The sequence below is a fragment of the Somniosus microcephalus genome, chromosome 8, assembly GCF_052327205.1.
Source record: "Somniosus microcephalus isolate GS21.2 chromosome 8, FLI_Smic_1.0, whole genome shotgun sequence".
Lineage (NCBI taxonomy): Eukaryota > Metazoa > Chordata > Chondrichthyes > Squaliformes > Somniosidae > Somniosus > Somniosus microcephalus.
In genome coordinates this window covers 19,368,884-19,391,915 of record NC_140994.1, presented here as the reverse complement: position 1 = coordinate 19,391,915, position 23,032 = coordinate 19,368,884, and the positions used below count along the sequence as shown (strand labels likewise).

Here is a 23,032-nt window from a genome sequence, read left to right as displayed (position 1 = left end):
GCTGGAACATGAGAGGGGATTCTACAGATTTGCGCTCCAGGTGCAGAACTTAGAAACATAGAAATTTACGGCACAGAATGGAGGCCAGTCAGCCCATCGTGTCTGTGCCGGCCGAAAAAGAGCTATCCAGTCTACTCCCACTTTCCCAGCTCTTGGTCCGTAGCCCTGTAGGTTACGGCCCTTCACGTGCATATCCAAGTACTTTTTAAATGTGATGAGGGTTTCTGCCTCTACCGCCCTTTCAGGCAGTGAGTTCCACTGGGTGAAAAATGTTCTCCTCAACTCCTCTCTAATCCTTCTACCAATTACTTCAAATCTTTCCCCCCTGGTTATTGACCTCTCTGCTAAGGGAAATAGGTCCTTCCTATCCACTCTATCTAGGCCCCTCATAATTTTATACACCTATCTCGGCCCCTGATCATTTTATACACTTCCGTGTGACAGGAGAGTACGTTGGGAATTTGGTGCAGTTTACTGAAAATGAATGGAAGGAAGATTGTGTGTGGCATACCGATCTCTGTGCCCAAGTTCCCGATGTGTAAAATTCTACACCAGGAGCACGAATTTGTAAAATATACCTTGTGGATCCATGGGTGCTAGAGACAGTGGCCTAGAAATTGGGCACAGGGAACAGGTAGGCCCGAGGCACACCCGATATGAGGCCTCGGGCTTCGCATCATTGAGACCAGCCGGGTCTGCGAACGCAGCTCGCCAGAAAATCAACATTGGATTTCAGGCTAAAATAACAACAGAAAACGCTGGGAAAACTCAGCAGGCCAGGGCAACATCCGTGGAGAGAGAAACAGAGTCAACGTTTCAGGTCGAAGACCCTTCGTCAGAACTGAGAAAAAAGCAGGAAATGAAACAGATGAAAAAGCAAGTTTGGGGGCTGGCATATTTGGGGGAGGGGATGAAAGAACAAAAGGGAAGGTCTGTGAGAGTTGAAGAGACATTAAGAGATATTCAAGGCGAGACGAGATGGTAATAGGACAGGTAAAGAGACAAACAATGGCTCTGGATGAAGTGTGAAATGCGCTGGCAGAATGAGAGACAGCTGCCATGTGGGAGAGAGAAAAAAAAAGGAAAAGGCACAAACCAAAAGTGTAGATAAAAAATATATTAAAATATGATAGGGGCCGAGGTTATGATCTGAAATTGTTGAACTCGATATTGAGTCCGGAAGGCTGTAAAGTGCCTAATCGGAAGATGAGGTGCTGTTCCTTGAGCTTACGCTGAGCTTCCGTGGAACAATGCAAGAGGCTGCGGATGGTGAGGTCTGAGTGGGAGTGGAGCGGTGAATTAAAGTGACAGGCGACCGGAAGCTCGGGGTCCCCCTTACGGACTGAACGGAGGTGTTTCGCAAAGCGGTCACCCAATCTGCGTTTGGTCTCCCCAATGTAGAGGAGACCACATCGTGATTGTGGTCCACACATTGGATTTCAGGCTGCTGCGAATTTAAACAGGAGGCAGCTACAAAGAGGAAAAAGTGGGATCAGCAAGAAAATCCCAAGTTAGACTTGTAGACACATGACTTATTTGCAGGAAGCTGAATTATTCAGAGTGGATTAACGTTGAAAATGACTTTATTATTTAATCAAACATGCCCAACAAGCTCAGAAATAGTGACAGTGGAGCCCAACTGCATAAAATTCCACTCTATCCAAATTCAAATTAAGTGCAAGTTTTCTCATTGTTTATAGTAATGTCTAGTCAGTACTCTTATTCTATGTGCACATTGTGGCTAATCTGGGAGCAGTAATAAACCCATAATTTAGTTAAGGTGTTAAGATCACCTCATAAAATAGCAAGTTAAATTACTTATTATTGCAAATTTAAAAATGATATAAACAATAAAATGAAAACGCTGAAAATGACAGCTAATTGTTCTACTGAAATTATATTGAATGAAAACAGCAAAGGCGATGTTGGTGTTGTCACTGTAGAATAATACTGCCTTCTGATTCACTGGAGAGTATAATAGGGAGTTATTTTTTAATTTGGGCAACAAAATTATAGGTGGTATGAGACCATAGACATTATGCCAGGAAACAAAATTTAATTATGTTGGAACCATTTGGCTAGGAGAGTGAGTCTGCCTCCACAACTATTCTGCATTGTAATAGTGCTGCAATTGCTCTTATCGGTGAGTTCCTTAAATATATTACTACAGCTAATGCAATAATAGAAATATATTTTTCAGAACCAATCTTAACAGGCGCTGATGCTGGAGGCTGTGTAAAGTAAACTCCTACTCCAACTCGTTCTTTGCGAGGACTTGAAAACTATGCTATGCCTTGCCTTCCTAACCATTACTTCTTCACTCAAGAAAACTCGTCAGTTTTTCTATTCTTTTCAACTCTTATGTTGTCCTGCACGATGAGCTATGTGCCTTCTCCAAATTTACAGAAGTAAATGTTATGGAGGAAATTTAGCCTCCGTTTGATTTGTATGTAACAATTCTTCAGAATCAGAAATGATGTTTCACTCGATACCACATGGACTAGTTGAGGCGAATAACATAGATGCAGTTAAGGGGAAGCTAATTGAGTACATGAGAAAGAAATAGAAGGGTATGCTGACAGGGTTGGATGAAGTAGGGTGGGAGAAGACTCGTGTGGAGCATAAACCTTTTGGGCCAAATGGCCTGTTTCTGTGCTGCAAAATGTATGTAATTCTATGAAATAAATATCTGGAGTTTGGACTTGGTCCTAGATCTGTCAGTTACAGGAACTCTTTTCATTTAAACTGACCCACTGTACAAAACAATTATTCTAGTTCACACTGAACACTGTGATTTCCAACTAATTAGATGGAAATGACAGGAATGCAACCCCACACATCAAAAAAAAAGGAAGGAGCAATGACCTTTAATAGATCTTGCACGCTCTTTCTTTGTAAATTTGCAGAAAAAGATAGCTTATCCAGATTGTAAATTCTGAGTTCTTCGAATGCTAGGCATCCTTCATACAATGAAGGTACTTCGGCGCTTAGGAAAGCTTAACTGATTGTAAGGAAATCATGTGCTGCACATTCCTCAATTTATTTGGGGGCATGATGATGAAAGAAAAGAAAGACTTGCATTTATATAGCGCCTTTCACGACCACCGGACGTCCCAAAGCGCTTTACAGCCAATGAAGTACTTTTGAAGTGTAGTCACTGTTGTAATGTAGGAAATGCGGCAGTCAATTTGCGCACAGCAAGCTCCCACAAACAGCAATGTGATAATGACCAGATAATCTGTTTTAGTGATGTTGGTTGAGGGATAAATATTGGCCAGGACATCAGGGGATAACTCCCCTGCTCTTCTTAAAAATAGTGCCATGGGATCTTTTACATCCACCTGAGAGAGCAGACGGGGGCCTCGGTTTAACATCTCACCCGAAAGACGGCACCTCCGACAGTGCAGCATTCCCTCAGCACTGCACTGGAGTGTCAGCCTAGATTTTTGTGCTCAAGTCCCTGGAGTGGGGCTCGAACCCACAACCTTCATGACTCAGAGGCAAGAGAGAGAGAGAGAGAGAGAGAGAGGGAGAGAGAGAGAGCAAGAGCTAACCACTGAGCCACAGCTGACATGATGCCGGCGTACCAATTCATAAGACCAGAGAAATTCTTTGTGCACCTGCTCTGGTCAGCCCTCCTATAAAGGGGCCCATCCACGAGATGCAGCCATGCAAATTACTTAACTCAGCCTTGACCCCAAATCCTCATGACGAGTTCCGGAGTGGAGGCCTCCGGCACCTGCTCCATCGCATTTATTCCAACAGAGCAACAGTGAGGATTATCAGGGCCAAAAAGCCTAACCAAAACAAAAGACAAATCTAGGAAGAATGGTTTGGAGGGATGACTGTTATTCAAGGAGTGAAGAATTAATGATCATGTAGTGAAGTGTGCAATCGGCCATAAAAAAAAACTCTAGGCTTGCCCACTGGTATTTCAGCACAAACTCTCAAACAGCACGGTGGCATAGTGGTTAGCACTGTTGCCTCACAGCGCCAGGGACCCGGGTTCGAATCCAGCCTCGGGTGACTGTCTGTGTGGAGTTTGCACATTCTCCCCATGTTTGCGTGGGTTTTCTCCGGGTGCTCTGGTTTCCTCCCACAGTCCAAAGATGTGCAGGTTAGGTTGATTGGCTATGATAAATTGACCCTTACTGTTAGGGGGATTAAAATATGTGGGGTTACGGGGATCGGGTGGGATATGTGTCGGTGCAGGCTCGATGGGCCGAAATGGCCTCTATCTGCACTGTGGTGATTCTGTGATTTGGTGCTCTTAACCAAGGTTAATATTGTGTGACAGCGATAACAACAAACAACTTGCATTTATATGGCACCTTCAGCATGGAAAATAGCCCAAGGTGCTTCACAAAGGCATGAGGAAAAAACATCTTTATAGAGTTGCCTCTGGCTGCAACCCGTTTTTGTACCAATTAATATGCACTCAGCCCCCACCCTCAAAAAATTTGAGTGACTTTGCACATGGAACAAAACTGTATGCTATATTTGGGTCAGAGAAAGGGGATATCAGGATAGAGCGCGTGTAGAAGTTATCATGGAAAAGGTTGTTAGGCTTCAATTCGTGCTTTGTGATGCTTGGCTGGAGATTTCTTTCTACCCTGGTAGCTATCTTTTGAATGTTTTTGTGTATTTTTGCATCACTGGGTTTCACATACACTAGGACTTTCACTTCAGTGACTGGTTGAATTGTCTTCACAACAAAGGCTCACTTGATGTTAACAAGCATGTTCTATTAGCTAGTTGGCCATGGTTACCAACCCTTGTCTGTTTTCATTAATGTCTAGGCCAAGACATCAATGGGTTCACATAGACAGAAAACAATAGCCCTTTAAAATAATTTGGCCAGCCTGGTTAATCAGTCAGCTACCCTTTCAAACACATTGTCTGACAGAGAGTGACAGCTGAACTTGGCTTCTGCCTTGATACCCACATTCAGCAGAACAGCTACGCCACAAGCATTTTAGTATCGTACCACCAAGCTGCTTATGTTCATCTTCTCTGAACTAAGATAGCAAGTACATTGGCCTGGTAACGCTCATTCAGTTCTCCCCATTCCCGCCCTCCCAATCGGATACCCGTTACCGCTTTGTGGTGATCAGTGACGAAATTCTCAAAACAGTTTATAGCATCCCTATTTTGACAATGAACGCCCAGCAGGGGAAACTCTCAGACTGTAGCAAAAACTACCTATAAATTGGATAAAGGTGTAACTACTAACATTGAATCAAGCTGTGTCAGCTGTGGCTCAGTGGGTAGCACTCTCACCTCTGAGTCAGAAGGTTTTGGGTTCACAGTCCCACTCCACTGCACTGTCGGAGGCGCCGTCTTTCGGATGAGACGTTAAACCGAGGCCCCGCCTGCCTTCTCAGGTGGACGTAAAAGATTCCGTGGCACTATTTCTAAGAAGTGCAGAGGAGTTTTACCCGGTGTCTTGGCCAATATTTATCCCTCAACCAACACCTAAATATCTGGTCATTATCACACTGCTGTTTGTGGGAGCTTGCTGTGTGCAATTTGGGTGCCGCGTTTCCTACATTACACCAGTGACTACACTTCAGAAGTACTTCATTGGCTGTAAAGCGCTTTGTGATGTCCTGAGGTCGTGAAAGGCGCTATAGAAATGCAAGTTCTTTCTTTGTGGTGAATAGGGCGAAGTGATCAATCATGCCAATATGTATCAGCTGACTCTCGGCCAGCTATCCATTTGAAAAAATATTTCTAGTACAGCAGGAGAAGGTGCTGCAAATTTCCCATTTAGTCAGAAAATACTATTGCTAATACGATGGCTTTTCTCGCTCTTCATTTTTACGATTAGCATATTATAATACAAGGCGACAGAATGTGATAGAAAATGTGATAACATTTTCATATCTACCATTTTATTCTGCAGTATATGTTCAGTGATGACTAAGGGGAAGCATTATCTATTTTTAAAAAGTTAGAAATAATTTATTGCATATTGAATGTCATTCCTGCAGAGAGATTGCCAGCACAAGGTATTCATTTATATACAAGTGACTACGTCGGGGAGCAAAGTAAAACACAATTGATTTGTATTGTTGTAACTTTAATTTCAGCCTGGCTTCAAGATCTTTGAAATACTCTTTGGAAAGAATGTCTTCAGTGTGTTAAACTACGCAATTATTCCGCCCGCAAGCTTTTAATATAATTTCCTGTGCTGCAATTATTCCTGAATGGGTGGTGGGGGTAGAGGCCGAGCAAAACGCTAATTCTGAATTCCAGGCTGCGTGCTAACAGCCTTCAACAAACCTGCAAGCATCTCCCGTCATAGTGTGGGGCGAGTAAATCTTCCTCGCAACAAGCTGCGGCCTCTTTCTCAATGAAGCAACTTCCTTGAAACCATACTGGCTGACCTAGTTGCAGTATTATGTCATTTGAAAAGTGGTGACACTTTCAATTTTAACCTAAAAAAAAACCCCAAAGTGCTGCCACTTAAAACAGAGACTGTGGAACATGACTGCAAACTGGATGCCTTCCTACTAGCTTTTTCTGGTACAAAGACAGACAGGAACAGGAGTAGGCCATTCAGTCCCTCGAGCCTGCTCCGCCATTCAATTAGATTTTGGCTTATCTGTACCTCAACTCCATTTACCCATATCCCTTAATACTCTTAACTAACAAAAATCTATCAATCTCAGTCTTGAAAGCTCCACCTGACCCAGCATCCACAGCCTTTTGAAGAAGAGTTTCAGATTTCCATTACCCTTTGTGTGAAAAAGTGCTTCCTGATTTCCCTCCGAAATGGCCCAGCTCTAATTTTAAATCAGGAAGCCATTTTTCCTGACCTTTGAGGAACGGCTATTCCCTAAGAGCAAAGTTGAAGTGAAAGGGAGCTGTGTTCCCACTATGCCGGATCTCCATTCCCTTTACATTGCTCTGGGATTTCCCCCAAGGAGTTGTAATAGGGCCTGTGCCTGCAATAAGCACAGGCCCAATGTGGCAGTGCTGATGAGGCAGGAGGAGGCGTTCCCATCCTCGCAACCCAATTTCCTGTCATTGCAGCCCAGAGGTGTCCAGATGCATGGGCTGCCCAAAAAAGCTTTGCGCAGAGATCCTCCCCATAGACTGGTGGGGTGGGGGCAGGGTTAAAAAGCCCCAGCAGCAAGGCAAAGAGGTCCAGGAGGTAGGGGGAGCACTGTTTTTCAAGTGCACTTGGCAATTTTTGTGCCTTGGAGCATTCTGGCAGCTGTTCTCCAAAGCAGCCAGAAGACCTTCAGACCAGTGGCAGGAACACAGCCACAGGGGTTTCACAGCATCCCTTTTCCCATCCCCATGGGGCAGGTCTGTGCCAGGATTACCACTGGACAGTGTTAATGAAAATTCAGGCACAGCTTGGCCTGGACAGGCGCAGCATATGGAGCACAAGCGAGCCAGGAAAAATCAGCCCTCTTTAATTAGTTTTTTTTTGGTTTGAGACCTCATTTAATGTTGCACCTGTCAAAGTTCAATAAGAACACCTGGGTTTACATCAACATGCTTTCCTATCACACTTCAAATTATAAAGTCCATCTCTCTTTGGTATATATATCAGGCATAGATCTGATAGGCATATATCAGCTGCAGTGGTAGGCGGAGAACCTGACTCGCATGCATCAGCTAATGTAGGTCTGTAACTGGACGCTAGCAATATGTAAGGACTGCTTGAAGTAACATGCCTATGGTGATTCCTCCTTCCCTTTGGGGACGATACCAACTCGTCTTCCCACTTCATCACCTACATGCCCTAAATCAAAATCTTGGCAAATGTGAAGCTGTGAGCACAAATGAGAGAGGCTGAAAAGCTCAAATCTCTGATTCTACACAGAACATCTTCTCCCAGGCTGCCTCTGACCAGCACTTTTCAAAACATAAAATATAAGAACAAAGGAAGACTGAAAAAAGATCAGGATGCAGATATTTCCCTTTATAATGCTTAGGATTTTGTGCCAGCTTAGTTAAGTGCATTTCCTCTTTGGTATAATCCTCTCAGCATCCTTCTCTCCCAATCTCTCGGTTTTGTCAACAGAGAACTGAGCTTGATTCCAACAGTAACATATACAGGCCACAATAACCTGTATTCCTCCAGAATGGTGCAATAACTGTTCCCAATGTTTCTTAGCAGCCCAACATAGTGCCGCACACTAAAGGAAACTAAAACGCAGGTCAGCTTTGTGAGATTTGCACATGGCGTTTGTACGTACATCCTTTTTTATTAAGGATACAATACAAAAACAAATGCTACAGTGTCCTTTCATACTAAATATTGGCCACAAAGTTCCACCAATGGCTCAGCAACTTGACCCAGTGAGCAGCTGAGCCTTACAGAACAGGAAGGGCTAATGTTCTCTCCCCAGTCAGGGCTGAGTTAGCTGGTGTTAGCCAGGGCAGTGGTAAGGGTGCTACTGGTTAGGCAGGGAGGAAACTATTCAGGATACCTCTTCCTGATTGCTGACCAGCAACACCGGCTAGGAAATGTTGAGTGGTGGACATGATTGAGATCAGCTAATGCCTCCAGAGGGTAAGCAGCCTATTGAGACTCATTGTTAAGACTTACACACGAACAATGGACAATTTAGCCCGATACCTCAGGGCAACCAGTGCCCGTGGAACTATACCTCAGCGAGGAGTCAACAATTTAGGAGAGCAGGGGAAAAAATTGGCAATAAAAAGAAACTTCAAAAAAACGTACTCACCAGAAAGTTCATTCACCTGTGGGAACTGGGTACACGGATGAGAGTAGCGTCGCCTCTGACAATAAGAGTCATACTTGAAACGAGTCTGAGAAATCCCAATCCAGTACATGGAGGTCAAGGGCTCCCAGCACAAGCTGCATTTAATTTGACACTAAAATGGGCGACCTTTTGAGATTGTGGCTGAAGCACATTGTTGGGAAACAGTAGAGATAGCTTTAATCTGTATCGAACAGTGCTACACTTGATTTTAAAGCTGGATGTCCAAAATTGGTAAGCATTCCCTTTCACTAATATCCCTCACTTTGAAGAGCACAAAAAAATTCACAACAAAAAGGAAAAAAATACTTCCTATTTCCTTAATAACCTTTACCACAAACACACCTGAACTCTGTTTTCTTAAACAGATGTGCCACATTTCCAATAATTATCTGTTGCACTATTCAAATACTCATTACTTGGCAATACATTTCTATGTCAATCGTTTTAGATTAGCAACAAATTTATACATAGAAGCTACTATAATGTGATTAATCTCAAGAAGTCTAAATTTTGTCACAATAATAAACTGTGAACACTAACGTAAGTGTCCATTTGGTGTTCTTTCATCACCCCTGTGCTTGCTCACCTACATTGGCTCCCGGTCCGGCAACGCCTCGATTTTAAAGGTCTCATCCTTGTTTTTAAATCCCTCCAGGGCCTCACCCTGTCTCGTAACCTCCTCCAGCCCCACAACCCGCCAAGATCTCTGTGCTCCTCCAATTCTGGCCTCCTGCGCATCCCCGAGTTTAATCACTCCACTATTGGCAGCCATGCCTTCAGCTGCCTAGGTCCTAAGCTCTCTCCCTAAACCTCTCCGCCTCTCTCTCCTCCTTTAAGATGCTCCTTAAAACCTACCTCTTTGGCCAAGTTTTGTCCTAATATCTCATGTGGCGCGGTGTCAAATTTTGTTTGATAACATAGAAACATAGAAGATAGGAGCAGGAGTAGGCCATTCGGCCCTTCAAGCCTGCTCCGCCATTCAACGAGATCATGGCTGATCATCCAAACCCTAGCACCCGGTCCCTACACCGACAGCCATCCCACCCAAGCCCTATCCCCGTAACCCCACGTATTTAATCCCCGCTAACACTAAGGGCCAATTTTTTATCATGGCCAATCCACCTAACCCGCACATCTTTGGACTGTGGGAGGAAACCGGAGCACCCGGAGAAAACCCACGCAAACACGGGGAGAATGTGCAAACTCCACACAGTCACCTGAGGCCGGATTTGAACCCGGGTCCCTGGCGCTGTGAGGCAACAGTGCTAACCACTATGCCACCGTTCCTATGAAGTGCCTTGGGACTTTTTACTGCTATATAAATGCAAGTTGTTGTTGTTGATACAAAGTTACCCATAGGATACTAAGGCCAAGTGTGAAATTGTTCCAGTAGGCAGTCTTGTGCCAGGTGTGAGACTACAACAATAACTTTGAAGGTGGCAGGACAAGTTTGGAAGGCTGTTAAAAAAGCATACGGGATCCTTGGCTTTATTAATAGAGGCATAGGGCTGGATTTTCTTTGAGGAGGCGGGTAGGAGGCGGGACTACAACTTTTGGGGTCATAGTCCCGCCTCCATCAAGTTCTAGCCAACCCACGCGATTTAGACTTGATTGACCTTGTTGAACCCGCCCAGCGGGCTCAGCAGGCCAATTAAGGGCCACCCGGCAACAGGTGACATCACAGATTGACATTTCATCTGTCAAGACCTTTTGACAGATGAAATATCAGCGTTTGACAGCTGTTTGAAGCTGTCAAACACTGACAATCTGTACTCCAGGTTAATTCCTTCCTCTCAGGATGATTTAGAGATCTCCAGGAACAGAAAGCAGAGGCTGCAGATTTTGACAGCTGGCGGCCATTCTGCTTTCTGTGCTGGTGAGATGAGGGACTCCCGAGACCTGAAGGAAGGAAGGCTGTAAAGGTAAGTACATGTAAGTAAAACTTCTTTAAACACTTTACACACACCAAACACACTTACCTCTGCACTCATGCACCCATCACTCGCCTGAACACCGGACATCTCGACCCCTCCAAGCCCTTCATCCCGACGGCCCGCCTCGTTAACTTGGCGTGGTTTGGAGCCGTCGGGAATCCCACACTTCAACAATGAAAATAGGGATTAGGCTAAAAACTGCCTGTTAACTACCTGTTAACAGGCAGTTAATTGGCACTAATTCCCTTCCCGCCTCGGGGAGGCGGGTCCCAGTGCGGGGCGCATTCCCGCCTCCTTTGAAACTGGCATGGAGGCAGTTGGGGGGCGGGATGGGGTCGGGACCCTCGATTTCGGGATTTTATACCCCCACACGCCTCCAATCTCGACTCCACGGCCCAATGAAAATCCAGCCCATAGAGTACAAGAGCAAGGAAGTTATGATAAGCTTTTATCAAACATGGGTTAGGCCTCAGCTGGAGTATTGTGTTCAATTCTGGGCACCACACTTTAGGAAGGATGTTAAGGCCTTAGAGAGGATGCAGAAGAGATTTACTGGAATGGTACCAGGGATGAGGGACTTCAGATATGTGGAAAGACTGGAGAAGCTGGGGTTGTTCTCCTTAGAGAACGGTTTTGATAGAGTAAATAAGGAGAAACTGGTTCCAGTGGCAGAAGGGTCAGTGACCAGGGGACACAGATTTAAGGTGATTGGCAAAAGAACCAGAGGTAATGTGAGGAAACAACGCAGCGAGTTGTTGTGATCTGGAATGCACTGCCTGAAAGGGTGGTGGAAGCAGATTCAATTGTAATTTGCAGATTGGATAAATAGTTGAAGGGAAAAAATTTAGAGGGCTATGGGGAAAGAGCAGGTGAGTGGAACTAATTGGATAGCTCTTTCAAAGAGCCGCCACAGACACGATGGGCTGAATGGCCTCTTTCAGTGCTGTATCATTCTATGATTCTTATGCCATGTCACTTAAAACAAGTGCTGGTTGAGACTCACAGCTGTGGTGCAATGACACTCATATTATTCAACAAAAAAAACCAGAACAGCAAAAGTTTTAAGTCTCTGCAAGCAGCAGTTACAAAGACCTGTTAATGTTATATTGATTGCACATACTGTCATTGTAGGCACGCTCAATTGACTCATTTTCTCCTATATCTCTTCACATGAAATAGAATTTGAAAGTCAATGTAGCTATAGGTTGAGTTTAGTGGTAACGAACTGATCGCACAAAGTGAATTAGTGCAGCGAGGTGAAGTTACAGTCCAAGGATTTTAAGTTCTTGTGAAATTCATCACAGCAACCAAATGATCCCACTAATGGCTTTCTACTATATTAAAACATTTCAGCTCATTAATAGAAGTAATATTGTCTTGACACTTTGCATCGCTCAATTGCTGATGAATCAGTGAGACATTTCGGTGGCAAATATTGAACCCATAGCAGTGAAACTTAAAAGCCTCAGAGCTCTAGTGCAGAAAAGCCAATCTAAAATACAACGATACAGAAGTCTTTTGCAGATATCATTACTCTAGCGATATCTACACAATGCATTTCCAGTAATATAATGGAATACCATACAGATATTGAGTTATTTGACATTTTACCATTTAAACAAATAGAGAGCACAACCTTTTGATTGGATATTGATGGACAATGTAATATTGTCACCCACATAATGCAGAGCATAATCCAGGAGTGTCTCCTGCTGTAGAATTCGCCATTTCTTTTATCAAAACAAGGCTGTTCTTGAGATATTTTTTCTTTACCCCCCCCTGCTCCTTTCCCCAAGCAGGGTGGTAGACGAGCCTGGGAGACAGCTTTCTCAGCTGTGACCAGAAAAGCCACTTTGCAGCTGACCAAAGCGGGTGGGTGATGTGGGTGATTCGTGAAAGGGTAAAATGGGACTACTTGCTATCAGTCTGACACTACGGGGCCAATTTTCTGCCAATCCCCAAAGTGTTGGCTTCCCGGCCTTGCTGTTGATGGACAGCTGGTCAGCTGTGCAGTGAGCTGACTGGCCCCAGTTTTGTGGTCAGCTCATTTGAATAATTGTTCAAAGCTGTCTGGGCAGCTTCGATCGAGCGCAAGTAGCCAACCTAATGGGGGGGGGGAAATACAGAAAATCTAGCCAAAAAGCCAAATTTAAAGGGATATGCACACTTAAAGGTAAGCGGCGGCAGGCCGCTGACCGACCTCCTGACCTAAAGGCTCGGGGAGTCGGCGGCAAGTGGCTGTCTGGCCATTAAAATAGGGCGGTAGGCGCCCTCCACCGGGGACCCGGGGGGGGGGGGGGAAGGGGAAGAGTCCCCGGCACAACATTAGCATGCCAGGAGGGGAATCCTGGTTTTGGGGTGGGGGGTGACGAATGTTCCCCGAAGGTCCCCCGCAGCCAGGGAGCCGGCTTTTACATAGAAAAAACGCATCTGTGCGGAATTATGAATGGTCCATGCAGCCCGTCAAAGGGGCCGCATGGTCTGAAATAAAAATTACAGGTAACATTGGTAGGTGGGTGGGGGGGGGAGGGAGGGTACGACTGCTTCTCATAGCCTGCAAGAAAACTAAAAAAAAACAGTTTTTAAACTCATCTTGCTGGGCCTCTTCTAGCCCTGGCTCCGGTTCCTGGCAGGCTTGGCCTGGTGGGGAAGTCCTCGCTCAAGCCTCAAGGTTAAAATATCTGATTGGGCCCCGATGTCCTCATCTGTGCCCGATCTGCATATTTAGAGAGGACCCTGCCAGTTTTGGGCGCCATGCAAAATTGCAATCGGCCAGATCGGGGCGGGAAAGGAGTGGGTAAGTCCCCCCCATTCCATTTTAACTGCTCCTCTGCCTTTGTTTCAGCCTTCACACAATGCTTCAAAATTAATTTTAAAGATTTGTCAGCCTTTGGCAAGTCTGCGGTGAAGGGGGGGGGGTGGGTGTTAAGAAAAGCAAGGATCAAAAGTCCCTAAACTCACTGCCTGCGTTAGTGGAATTTGCAGTTCATTCTGCCATTCGGTGGAACTCATTCATAGCGAAATCTGATTTGTCAAAACAAAGTTTTGTTGTAGCAAGAGACAGCTGACTAGTTTAATAAAATGGAGGCTACAGCAATTTCAAGTTGAGTTCCAGTAAATCAATTGCCTCGGTTTGAAATTGCAGTGCTCTCAAAATCGATTGAAAGACTCTCGTTATAATAAGGAAAGTGCACCACTCTCAGTTCCTCAGGTTCTGAGCCTCACCTGTAAAAAGGGTTGTGAGCTAAGACTTGCTAGTTTCCTGTAGCTGAATTGGAATAAACACTTCCAAAAGAATAATTAACAGAATGGTTAAGCACATACTAATTTTTGTTGATCTATTAGGCACTTTGCAGCCTTCCGGACTCAATATCGAATTCAACAATTTCAGATCATAACCTCAGCCCCTATTACATTTTTACTTATATTTTTTTCCACCCATTTGTTTTGGGTCTTCCCTTCACCCCCCCCACCCTTCCTCCTTTTTTCTCTCTCTCTCCCACATGGCAGCTGTCTCTCATCCTGCCAGTACACGTCACACCTAATCTGAGCCGTCTTTTGTCTCCACTGTCCTATTACCACCTCGTCTGGTTTTGAATACCTCTTTACTTCTTTTGTTCTATCGCAGCCCTGCCTTCGATCTATTTTATTTCCTTTCCAGTTTTGAAAAAGGGTTTCGACCCGAAACGTTGACTCTAATTTCTCTCCACGGATGTTGCCTGACCTGCTGAGTTTTTCCAGCATTTTCTGTTGTTAGAACAGATTTCACTGTTGTTCAGGGGCAAACAATGATGTAGAACAGCAATGGGAAACATTTAAAACGGTGTTCAACAGAGTGCAGGAACAATATATTCCGCTAAAAGGAAAGAACAAACTAAACACTAATGAGACTCCATGGATGAATAAATCCATAAGGGAACAATTGAGGGTGAGGAAAGAGGCATATATTAAGTACATAGACAGCAGGGGAGTGCATGATAAGGGAGAATACAAAGAGATTAGGAAGTCAACAAAAACAATTAGGAAGGCAAAGAGGAACTATGAAATTAAATTATCAAGGAACATAAAACAAAATAGTAAAATATTTTACAGGCACTGCAGTAAAAAAAGGAAGATTGGGATGGGAATAGGGTCATTAAGTTATAAACAGGATAATACCACAGGTAACGATAGAGAGATAGCAGAAATATTAAATAATTATTTTGCTTCAGTATTTACCAGGGAGATAGAACAGGTGGACAGGACATTGGATGATAAGATTAGTAATGAGATAAGTGCATTTAAAATAAAAAGAGGGGATATATTAAATAAACTAATCAAATTCAAAGAGGATAAAACCCCTGCATCCAAACATTTTAAAAGAATCTAGGGAAGAGATAGCAGAGGCATTACTACACATATTTAATAATTTGTTAGAAAAAGGTGTAGTGCCAGAGGACTGGTGGATAGCTAACATAATAATACCTATATTTAAGAAGGGGGATAGAAACAGTCCAGGGAATTATAGACCAGTCAGCTTTACATTGGTGGTAGGAAAAATAATGGAATCCCTACTAAAGGAGAAAATAGAAGAACATCTAGAAACCAAAAACATAGTAATGAATAGTCATCATGGATTTCAAAAGGGAAAGTCTTGCTTGACCAACCTTATTGAATTTTTTGAAGTGGTAACAGAGAGAGTAGACAATGGTAATGCAGTAGATGTAATTTATCTAAATTTTCAAAAGGCCTTCGATAAGGTACCCCATAATAGACTAATGAACAAGGTCAGAGAATGTGCAGTCAGGGGACAAGTAGCAGAATGGATAGCTAGCTGGCTTCAAGACAGAAAGCAGAGAGTAGGGGTAAAAAAATTCACAGTGGCAGAAGGTGGGTAGTGGTGTTCCACAAGGATCAGTGCTGGACCACTGCTGTTCACAGTTTACATTACCGATTTAGACTTTGGAATCAAAAACACAGTTTCTAAATTTGCGGATGATACCAAATTGGGCGGGATAGTCAATACTGAGGAGGACTGCAACAAATTACAGGAGGACATTAATAAACTTGCAGAATGGGCATATAATTGGCAAATTAAGTTCAACACAGATAAATGTGAGGTATTACATTTTGGTAGGAAAAATAGGGAGGTCACTTATTACTTGGAGGGTGCGAGCCTGGGTCGGGTAGAGGAACAAAGGGATCTCGGAGTACAAATACACAAATCACTAAAAGTTGCAACACAGGTTTGCAAGGCCATAAAAAATGTAAACCAAGCACTAGGGTTTATATCTAGAGGTATAGAATTGAAAAGTAGGGAAGTTATACTAAACCTGTATCGAACCTTGGTTAGACCACACTTAGAGTGCAGGTTGAGCGTCCCAAATCTGGAGTTCCAGAATCCGGACTCCGGGACGGTTGGTGGTAGGGGTCCGGAATCCGTAAAATGTTCCGGAATCCAGACACCCTGAGGGAGGCTTACCAAAAACCGGAAATAGCACAACCTGGGCCCAGGCATTTCCGGACTCGGCATGTGTTTCTGATGTCCGAAGTCCAGAAATATCGCAACCTGGGCTCGGGCGTTTCCGGACTTCGGACATCAGAAACACATTCCGAAGTCCGGAAAAACCCGAAAACTGGCTCAGCCTCGGTCCCGAGGTTGCCGGATTCAGGACGCTCAACCTGTACTGCATACAGTTCTGATCGCCATATTATAAAAAGGATATAAAGGCACTGGAGAGGGTGCAGAGAAGATTTACAAGGATGATACCAGAAACGCAAGGGTATACAGATCAGGAAAGGATGAACAGATTGGGTTTCTTTTCTCTTCAAAAAGAAGGCTGAGGGGTGACTTAACAGAGGTCCTTAAAATTATGAAAGGTTTTGATAGAGTGGATACAGAGAGAATGTTTCCACTTGTGGGGAAGAGCATAACTAGAGGCCATCAATATAAGATAGTCACCAAGAAATCCAATAGGGAATTCAGAAGAAACTTCTTTACCCAGCGAGTGGTGAGAATGTGGAACTCGCTACCACAGGGAGTGGTTGAAGCAAAAAGTATAGATGCATTTAAAGGGATGAGGGAGAAGGGAATAGAGAATAGAGGGTTATGCTGATAGATTTAGATGAGGAAAGATGGGAGGCGGCTCGAGTGGAGCATAAACGCCGGCATGGACTGGTTGGACCGAATGGCCTGTTTCTGTGCTGTATATCCTATGTATCTATATGTAAAACCCAAAAACTTCAAAGATTAACTCTCAGAATTTCATTGTAAGCAACTTGCCCTTTTTTCAAAACTGGAATGTTAGGTCACCTTGTTACACAACATGCAAACTGATTCTGTCATTTTTTTTCCAGTTCAGGATAGGATTTCACTATTTCTCAGTTCATTATAAGTGGATTCCATTGTAAAGTAAAACTGGTGACCAAAATGATGATTTAAAGTAAGTGGGTACTGAGAGAATGGCATGTGTAGGAAATGGAGAGCTTAAAATATGCCTGTTACGGAATGACTGCATGCATTCTTAATTGATTGTGTAGGCAGACTGTCTAATATTCTGAGCATGTACTCTAGCTCTGGAAAAAAGTGTTAGCTTCAGTGGTAACATTACCAACTCACTTACCAGTCCCCACAAACGCTCCACTATGTGGCAAAAGCCATATAGCAACAATGGTCACACTTCTCCCCTCCTTCTCAGCCAAATGTTGCCCTCCCCTTCTTTTAAAGAACTTAACCACTTCCTTGGGTAAAGTGCTATTAGTGTCAGTCACCCTCTGGTATGTCGCTCAAGTGGCTAGTCATTATGTGCGAGTGAGTGCCAACCAGCTACTTGACAGTGGGCATCAGAGAGAGGGGAGAATCAGACCCGAGTTTCAATGCTACCCTGACCCACCATCGACACGTGCATTTTCAGCAGAGATTCCTGCATTACAATTGGTTACAGGAACGCTAGTGGATTTTTCCCTCCCTGAACCACTCACCACCTCCGCCTATAGTCAGCGAATTCAGCACAGGCCAGGGATCGTAACTGGTCCGTGTGCCTCAGTTACTCACTGCCATAGCCCACTGATGTCCAATAGAAATCTCTGACGAGCCACAGGTGTGGCTATGGCGACACCGTTTTAGCCACATGCATTAATTTTAGTGGAAACCGCCTTACACGCACGCAAGTAAATGCACTTCATGTGTGTATATTTCCTTAGCGAGCATTCAGTGAGAAACTTTGCAGTTTTTCTCTTTCACCAAAGTTTGGAATTCTGGCATGAATTTGTCAGACACAGCACATCTTAGTGCAGCTTCTAGGTTGTCCTCCAGCAGTTGCGAGCGGTATTTTGACATCATCAGAGTGATTGCTGAGAATGTTGACCCTCACAACCATGTTGAGCCGAACGCGGAACACAGCTTGGCGGCGGCTATTCTCAAAACCTGATATTTACCCTCAGTCAAGGGCATTTTCAGCAGAGAGTCGTTCTCAGTCATATATTGAATTTGCAGTGTCAGCGGATCCACCTCCGTGTTTCCAGTCCAGGTCTGTCCACAGAGAGCAGTTCCACTAGCTTCCGCGAGTTTGCAACGTCAAAGCAGAATGGGTCTTTCATGAACTGCAAGGCCAGACCGAAACCGGTCAGAAGCAGCAAAACCTCTTCACAACTTTTTCCAGCAAATTTCAAAGCCAAGCAGCATAGTGATCTCTCTCGACATCATGATCATAGTGATCTCTCTCGACATCATGATCGTAGTGATCTCTCTCGACATCATGATCATAGTGATCTCTCTCGACATCATGATCGTAGTGATCTCTCTCGACATCATGATCGTGGTGATCTCTCTCAACATCATGATCGTAGTGATCTCTCTCGACATCATGATCGTGGTGATCTCTCTCGACATCATGATCGTAGTGATCTCTCTCGACATCATGATCATAGTGATCTCTCTCGACATCATGATCGTAGTGATCTCTCTCGACACCATGATCATAGTGATCGCTCTCGACACCATGATCGTAGTGATCCCTCTCGACACCATGATCATAGTGATCTCTCTCGACACCATGATCGTAGTGATCCCTCTCGACACCATGATCATAGTGATCTCTCTCAACACCATGATCGTAGTGATCCCTCTCGACACCACGATCATAGTGATCTCCCTCGACACCACGATCATAGTGATCTCTCTCGACATCACGATCGTAGTGATCTCTCTCGACACCACGATCATAGTGATCTCTCTCGACATCACGATCATAGTGATCTCTCTCGACATCACGATCATAGTGATCTCTCTCGACACCACGATCATAGTGATCTCTCTCGACATCACGATCATAGTGATCTCTCTCGACATCACGATCATAGTGATCTCTCTCAACATCACGATCATAGTGATCTCTCTCAACATCATGATCATAGTGATCTCTCGACATCATGATCATAGTGATCTCTCTCAACATCATGATCATAGTGATCTCTCTCAACATCACGATCATAGTGATCTCTCTCAACATCACGATCATAGTGATCTCTCTCAACACGATGATCATAGTGATCTCTCTCAACATCATGATCATAGTGATCTCTCTCGACATCATGATCATAGTGATCTCTCTCAACATCACGATCATAGTGATCTCTCTCAGCATCACGATCATAGTGATCTCTCTCAACATCACGATCATAGTGATCTCTCTCAACATCACGATCATAGTGATCTCTCTCAACACCATGATCATAGTGATCTCCCTCAACATCATGATCATAGTGATCTCTCTCAACATCATGATCATAGTGATCTCTCTCGACATCATGATCATAGTGACCTCTCTCGACATCATGATCATAGTGATCTCTCTCAACATCATGATCATAGTGACCTCTCTCAACATCATGATCATAGTGATCTCTCTCAACACCATGATCATAGTGATCTCTCTCAACATCACGATCATAGTGATCTCTCTCAGCATCATGATCATAGTGATCTCTCTCAACATCACGATCGTAGTGATCTCTCTCAGCATCATGATCATAGTGATCTGTCTCGACATCATGATCGTAGTGATCTCTCGCAACATCATGATCATAGTGATCTCTCTCAACACCATGATCATAGTGATCTCCCTCAACATCATGATCATAGTGATCTCTCTCGACATCACGATCATAGTGATCTCTCTCGACACCATGATCATAGTGATCTCTCTCAGCATCACGATCGTAGTGATCTCTCTCAGCATCATGATCATAGTGATTTCTCTCGACATCACGATCATAGTGATCTCTCTCAACATCACGATCATAGTGATCTCTCTCAACATCACAATCATAGTGATCTCTCTCAACATCACGATCATAGTGATCTCTCTCAACATCAGGATCATAGTGATCTCCCTCGACACCACGATCATAGTGATCTCTCTCGACACCACGATCATAGTGATCTCTCTCGACACCACGATCATAGTGATCTCTCTCAACACCACGATCACAGTGACCTCTCTCGACAGCACGATCATAGTGATCTCTCTCGACACCACTATCACAGTGATCTCTCTCGACACCACGATCAGTGATCTCTCTCGACACCACGATCACAGTGATCTCTCTCGACACCACGATCATAGTGATCTCTCTCAACACCACGATCATAGTGATCTCTCTCGACATCACGATCACAGTGATCTCTCTCAACACCACGATCACAGTGATCTCTCTCGACATCACGATCACAGTGATCTCTCTCAACACCACGATCACAGTGATCTCTCTCGACATCACGATCACAGTGATCTCTCTCAACACCATGATCATAGTGATCTCTCTCAACATCATGATCACAGTGATCTCTCTCAACACCATGATCATAGTGATCTCTCTCAACACCACGATCATCGTGATCTCTCTCAACACCATGATCATAATGATCTCTCTCAACACCACGATCATCGTGATCTCTCTCAACATCATGATCATAGTGATCTCTCTCAACATCATGATCATAGTGATCTCTCTCAACATCATGATCATAGTGATCTCTCTCAACATCATGATCATAGTGATCTCTCTCAACATCATGATCATAGTGATCTCTCTCAACATGATCATAGTGATCTCTCTCAACATCATCATAGTGATCTCTCTTAACACCATGATCATAGTGATCTCTCTCAACATCATGATCATAGTGATCTCTCTCAACACCATGATCATCGTGATCTCTCTCAACACCATGATCATAGTGATCTCTCTCAACAACATGATCATAGTGATCTCTCTCAACATCATAGTGATCTCTCTCAACAACATGATCATAGTGATCTCTCTCAACACCACGATCATAGTGATCTCTCTCGACATCATGATCATAGTGATCTCTCTCAACACCATGATCATAGTGATCTCTCTCAACATCATGATCATAGTGATCTCTCTCAACAGCATGATCATAGTGATGTCTCTCAACATCATGATCATAGTGATCTCTCTCAACATCATGATCATAGTGATCTCTCTCAACATCATGATCATAGTAATCTCTCTCGACACCATGATCATAGTGATCTCTCTCAACATCATGAACTCATTCATAGTGAAACCTGATTTGTCAAAACACAGTTTTGTTGCAGCAAGAGACAGTTGACTAGATCAACTACACATTACTGCAAATTTGGAAAGTGAGTAAAGTCTTGCTCTCCCATTTGCTGAATGAACAGTTTCAGCTTGGCTTGAAGTTAGAAACATAGAAACATAGAAGTTAGGAGCAGGAGTAGGCCATTCGGCCCTTCGAGCCTGCTCCGCCATTCAACGAGATCATGGCTGATCATCCAAACCCTAGCACCCGGTCCCTACACCGACAGGCATCCGACCCAAGCCCTATCCCCGTAACCCCACGTATTTAATCCCCCCTAACACTAAGGGTCAATTTTTATCATGGCCAATCAACCTAACCTGCACATCTTTGTTCCAGCACATAAAGTCATAAGGTGCTGAGGTCTGAGACTTGAGAAGCACCTAATGTGCGACATGGATCATAATGCAGACTGGAAACATTTACAGCACTTGGAGCCTGAATACGTTTAATACGCAAGGTTCATTAAGTCTCTCAAAAATATTTCCATCAGGGGAAAGTACCAGTATGCATCTGAAGTGGCTGAACACCACTCTAGATATTCATCGTACGTATTATATGGGGCCTGCAAGGGAGGCCTCCTCCCTTATGTTGCATCTTTGCCCTTAAAGGAGTCTCATTGTTTAGCAACTGTACCTGCTGTTTATTTTTGACACTAATATATATTTGCAGGTTTTAGAGGGAGACATCCCCACCTGCATGCAGGAACTACAAATCTTTCACAGAAAGGAGCAAACTCCTGCAATCACACCTATAAAGCAATTTCAGGTTAAGAACAGCACTGTCAGTGGCTGTCAATTAAACAACACTGGATTCTTCCAAGTAACAGTTGGAGATACTTGTCAAATCCCCCAACTTTCAGTGCACAGTGGCATCATGCAAGCCACAGTTGCCTTTGTTTGTCACTGCCATTCAATTCATCTATTTCCCCATGGAAACCAAACAACAACACGATGGAGCCCTGCATTTTTACTATCTGGCTGGATTCCACGAAGTGCAGGGCATTATTGATGGTGCGCATGTAGCCATACGGGCCCGTCTCTAATGTTGGACTCTCCATGAACAGACATTATTCCATCCCAACAATGTGTGGCTGGAGTGTGACGACAGGAAAATAGTCACACAATAGGAGGCCTGACATCATGGCAGATGCTGTATTCCCATTAATTTTACACCAATTCATAGTTCCACTATTATTTCAATAGCCAGGAAAACGAGATAGATGGCTGCGAAGGGCCAAGGCTATCTATCTACTACAGTCACGGCACTTTATCTTACTGAGATACGCAAGAGAAATATAATGAGGTGCACACTGCTACCAAATGAAACAGCCCTTTAAAAGCTGCTGCTTGATATACCCATCAATTCATTCCATGAAAAGCGACGAGTTAAGATAGTAACTATAGGTTTTTATTGGCTAAATAACAGAGCCCACCCTCGTGGGTGATCGGTTCCAACAAGGAAGAATACTAGCCAAGCGGTCACCTTTATACCTGGGCAAGCAGGCGGAGCCATGGGCGGAGTCAGCTGAGGTATGCCTAGGTATAACAGCGTGCGTGGCAAGAGGTAACCTTGTGTAGTGATAACAACAGTGTAAACAGTGATAACAACAGTGTAACAATAGTGAACGGTTGTGAACGATCACAGTGGTTTACCACATTCACCCCTTGTTTAAAATTGAGTCCGGCGGGGTGAAGTGTACTACCAGTTCGTGTATGTCAGTCTATCAGGAGGCCTCATAA

The 23,032-nt window shown here is 44.0% G+C and overlaps 1 protein-coding gene across 1 annotated transcript in view; it reads right to left on the bottom strand.

Moving 5' to 3' along the window:
* Positions 1-23,032, bottom strand: part of cfap58 (cilia and flagella associated protein 58) — a 304,094-nt gene that overhangs the window by 73,270 nt on the left and 207,792 nt on the right. The gene's annotated exons all lie outside the window — the stretch shown is intronic.